The sequence below is a fragment of the Octopus bimaculoides genome, chromosome 27 (assembly GCF_046866305.1).
Source record: "Octopus bimaculoides isolate indiv1 chromosome 27, ASM4686630v1, whole genome shotgun sequence".
In the NCBI taxonomy this organism is placed as follows: Eukaryota; Metazoa; Mollusca; class Cephalopoda; order Octopoda; family Octopodidae; genus Octopus; species Octopus bimaculoides.
The window spans coordinates 6,140,757-6,145,756 of record NC_142954.1 but is presented as its reverse complement, the minus strand read 5'-3'; the positions used below and the strand labels follow the sequence as shown (position 1 = coordinate 6,145,756).

General features: G+C 43.9%; 1 protein-coding gene across 2 annotated transcripts in view; it reads left to right on the top strand.

Moving 5' to 3' along the window:
• The window catches only part of LOC106875639 (secretin receptor), a 39,339-nt gene that overhangs the window by 3,248 nt on the left and 31,091 nt on the right, over positions 1-5,000 (top strand). The window contains exon 1 of one of the 2 annotated variants that reach the window (XM_089343667.1): positions 2,819-3,009. The exons of the other annotated variant lie outside the window; for it this stretch is intronic. The gene's annotated coding sequence lies outside the window, so the exon portion shown is untranslated. Of the gene's footprint in view, positions 1-2,818; positions 3,010-5,000 lie in introns of those variants that run through there. 2 annotated transcript variants of the gene reach the window in all.

Sequence of the window (5,000 nt, the reverse complement as noted above, 5' to 3'; positions counted from 1 at the left end):
TCACGATAACAATGATGATAATGAGAGAGAGAGAGAGAGACGAGGAAAGTAGCATCAAAAGCTGGTAACATTGTTTGTGTAGCATTAGTAGAATACCAGGAGCGGTAGTGGTGGTGGCGGCGGTGCATATTTGTGGCACCTGCATTGATTATAATAAGTGCGGTAAAACAGGTTGTGCACAGACAGTGCTCGCTAAGACCTCCTACACAATGAAATGCAAATTACAAAATACTAAAAGCAAAAAAAAAAAGAGAAAGAAAAAGAAAAGGAACAAAGAAGTAAAAGGTAAAAAAAAAATCTACTTGAGTAGGCGAGATGCACAAGTTGTTGCTGCAAACAAGTTTCTGTCTTTGTATATTAAAGACAAAAAAACAGCTTTCAGATATTTATTAATTTATTGTCCACAGGGGGCTAAACATAGAGGAGAGAAACAAGGACAGACAAAGGGATTACATCGACCCCAGTGCATAACTGGCACTTAATTTATCGACCCCCGAAAGGATGAAAGGCAAAGTCGACCTCGGCGGAATTTGAACTCAGAACGAAATACAACTAAGTATTTCGCCCGGGACATGGCAGTGTCTGAGTTTCTTATCAGGCAGGGAGTGCATGAAGACATTCAGTAATCCTCATACAAGATGAGAAAGGGCCAATTTTTATCTCAAGCCATTAAGGACAATAGTAAAGAACGTGCTACGAAGCTTTTGAACAAACTCAAGCATCCCCCTCCAACCGAACATGCTTTGGTTTTTCTCAGACGAGAAAAGTTTCTGCCAGGATCAGATGGTGAACACACAGAACAACCGTTGGCTTGCCGTGTCCCAAAAACATGTACGGAGAGTGATAAAAATCAAACATCCAGTCAGCATCATGGTGTTTGGAGTGATCACTAGTGATGGCGACGTTATGCCTCCATTCACCTTCTCACACAACCTCAGACTCAACATGGAGGCTTACATCACCCCTAACATCTGGCCACCTAACTCCCCAGACTGCAACCCTCTTGAGTATTGGAGCGCTGTTGAGCGAGAGACTAACAAACCTCCTTGTAACACCAAAGATAATTGAAAACAAGGATTATGACAGCATTCACCAACTTAAACAAGGAAACCGCCCAGAAGAGTTGCAGGAGATTCCGAAGTCGTCTGGAGGCCGTGGTTGAAGCCAATGGCGATTTTATTGAATAAATTTACTCTTTAGTATTTCAAGTTATTTTTATGTAATTTTGGTAAAAGTATCTGTTAAAATGAGATGTCAGTGCTATTTTCATTTTGCGTAATTTAGACAATTTATTCACAGCATCCTGTACTTATATACGGCGGGCTTCCACACAGTTTCCATCCATCGAAATCGGTCACAAGGCATTGTCCTACCCAGGGCTGTGTAGTAGAATACTCGTGCCTGAGATGTCGCTACTCTTAGGTTATGCTGCAAATTAGTAACCTAGAAACTCGTCGAGGGCCGCATGCGACCCGCGGATCTCCGGTTGCTCATGCATGATCTAGACCTAATGGAGTGAGTGTAGCTTTATAGACTGCAGGGTTAGAAAAGCAAAATTCCTACTGCGAACAAATGACTCGATTTCGGTAATTATAGGTGGGTTGTATGGCGGCGGGAGGTTGTGCAGATATATTTTCGATTATGGTACGCAATGCTGGAAACACTTTTGTCATCTATGCAAGACTAAAAGCCTAAATACCATGATTAACTGAAAACTTTGTGGTATTTATGCGTGGTGGAGAAGTGATACATTGCTCCCTAGTAGCACCATTTTAACATCACATTGCAGTGATTTATACAGCAGTTTTCAACATCGTTCAGTAAGTGACCTAACATTTCTAACAGGAAACTAGCTTTCCAGTGACCGATAAGGAGCCCACCTCCTTTCAAATCAAATTCGGTCAAGGATTTTCCTCATCTGAACATATGCTTTCGTACCTATGAAACTCTGAGTAATGGCCGTAACAGTCATTAATTACCTAACTACCCGCACACACACAGACACACAGCACAACTATAAGAAGAAGCGAATGACTTTAGATCTTTTTCTGGTACTTCCTGATCTCACAAGACTAACTCTCCCCACCGCTACCCCCGTTAACACCACCACCACCATCACATTAAGATAATGGAACCACTCTCAATTGCTCTTCACAAGTGGAACTTTACAGAGTGGTTGGATCGCAAAGACCAGGCAAAATGCTACTTAAATACTCGACCAATCAGTGGATCACGGCCGCTCCTTCCAAGTCAACGCTGGTATTGTTATGTTCTGGTAAAATCCGGAACTCAAACGAATTGGTTGCGATGGGAATGGCGACACCGTTCTTGATGGTGGTAGTGGTGGTGGTGGTGGTGGTGATGGCAGTAGAGGAGGTAATAGATGTAGTAGTGGGTATTCATGGCGGTGTTGTTGTTGTTGTTGTTGCTGTTGGCTGCGGGAGTGGTGTTGATGGCGGAGGTGGTGGAGCTAGTAGTGGTCATTGTGGTGGTGGTGGTGATGACGGCGGTGCTCGTGGTGGAAGAGGAGGTGGTGGTGATGGCGGCACTTGTAGGGCCAGTGGCGGCGGCAGATGGTGGTGATGGAGGTGGTGGTTATGTTGATAGCGATTGTGGTGGTGGTGATGATGGTAGTAGAGGCGATGTTAGTAGTGGTGGCCTTGGAAGGGGACCAGTGGTAATGATGGCAGTGGTGATGGCGGTAGTAGTGGTGGTTGTGGCGATTGCTGTAGTTGCGATAGGTGGTGGTGGTGGTGATGGTGATGGATGTAGTTGTGGTAAGAGGTGGTGGCAGTGATGGTGATGGTAGTGGTGGTGGTTTTTGTGACGCTGATTGCGTTGGCGATGATGGCAATGGTAGTAGTCACAGAGTGGTGGCAGCGGCGGCGGCTGTGGTGGCAACGGTGGTGGTGTCGGTGTCGTCGGACCTTCATTAATAACAACAAGCCAAATCGAATGAATTTGCAGAATTATCGAAAAAGTTGAACTAAGCGTAGGAGTGGCTGTGTGGTAAGTAGCTTGCTTGCCAACCACATGGTTCCGGGTTCAGTCCCACTGCGTGGCAACTTGGGCAAGTGTCTTCTACTATAGCTTCGGGCCGACCAAAGCCTTGTGAGTCTATTTGGTAGACGGAAACTGAAAAAAGCCCGTCGTATATATGTATATATATATGTATGTGTGTATGTGTTTGTCCCCCCCCCCCCAACATCGCTTGACAACCGATGCTGGTGTGTTTACGTCCCCGTAACTTAGCGGTTCGGCAAAAGAGAACGATCGAATAAGTACTAGGCTTCCAAAGAATAAGTCCTGGGGTCGATTTGCTCGACTAAAGGCGGTGCTCCAGCATGGCCACAGACAAAAGACTGAAACAAGTAAAAGAGTAAAAAGTATAAACAAGCGTAAGAATATAAATTTACTCTCGAAACCTGGGACAGATGAAACGGACCCCTCCTTTTCCAATGACCGGCGGTCATTTTGAGACAGCAGAAGTTGTTGCTCTCCGATTACTATCTCAAACAGCAGTAGGTTTCTTCAGCTGAATACATGTCGTTGATTGGTTAAAATTACCCAAATACGACAACTTTAAAACGAAATAATTTCGAAATTTTGTCAAATCTGTTGAAAGTAAACCATATTCAGCATGAGAAATTACACCAGTATACGAAGTTTCAAACTGTTTAGTTAAAAATAATAATAATAATTAAAAAACCTGAGCTAAACTGGAGAGATTCGAGAAATTTGGTAAGACGTGTAGATTATTTTAGGGTTCCGGAATGGTAAAGGGTGATTTTTGGTTTTCAGTAAGCTCACCTTGCAACCACGTGGCTTCGGGTTTCAGCCCCACTGTGCGGCATCTTAGGCAAGCATCTTCTACGAAAGCTCCGACCGGCCAAAGCCTCGTGAATGAAATTGGTAGACGGAAACTGTGTGAAAGCCCATCGTACACACATGTATATAAATTCTTTAAACTCTTTAAACTGTTTCAGCTGTGTGTGTGTGTGTGTGTGTGTGTGTGTGTGTGTGTGTGTGTGTGTGTGTGTGTGTGTGTGCGTGCGTGTGTACTTGTCTTTACATTGGCCCTCCACCACCGTTTGACAACCGGTGTTTGTTTGTTTACGTCTCCATAACATAGTGGGTCGGTCAAAGACACCGATACATTAAGTACCAGATTTGAAAATAAATACTGGGGTCGATTCATTCGACTACAGCCTTCAAGGCGGTTTGTCCCAGTATGGCTGCAGTCCAGTGACTGAAACAAGTAAAAGATATTTTCAGGACTAAAAATGAAACGAAACCATTTCGAGGCGATATAGAAATAGATTTGGATATTCTGGATTAAGCAGAACGAATATATATAATTGGTTAAAAGTCACTTACTAAGTACATGTAGCTTACTTTAGCATTGATTGATTGATTCATTCATCCCTGATCTGGGATAACGCGAATCAGCGATCAGTTGAAGATTCTGCTAATATCGCAACAAAAAAAAAAGGGCCCCACTGAGCACCCAGAATGTACTGACTGTTGCTTGTGTTTACATGGCTGCTCAGCAAGATCGAGTAATACTCGATCTCATGTAAAAGTCGAAACCCTATTTTTGACCAAAAAATTGGGAGTGGCTGTGGTAAGTAGCTTGCTTACCAACCACATGGTCCCGGGTTCAGTCCCACTGCGTGGCATCTTGGGCAAGTGTCTTCTACTATAGCCTCGGGCCGACCAAAGCCTTGTGAGTGGATTTGGTAGACGGAAACTGAAAGAAGCCCGTCGTATATATGTATATATATATATATATATATATATATATATATGTGTGTGTGTGTGTGTGTGTGTGTGTCTGTGTTTGTCCCCCCAACATCGCTTGACAACCGATGCTGGTGTGTTTATGTCCCCGTAACTTAGCGGGGTTCGGCAAAAGAGACAGATAGAACAAGTACTAGGCTTCTAAAGAATAAGTCCCGGGGTCGATTTGCTCGACTAAAGGCGGTGCTCCAGCATGGCCA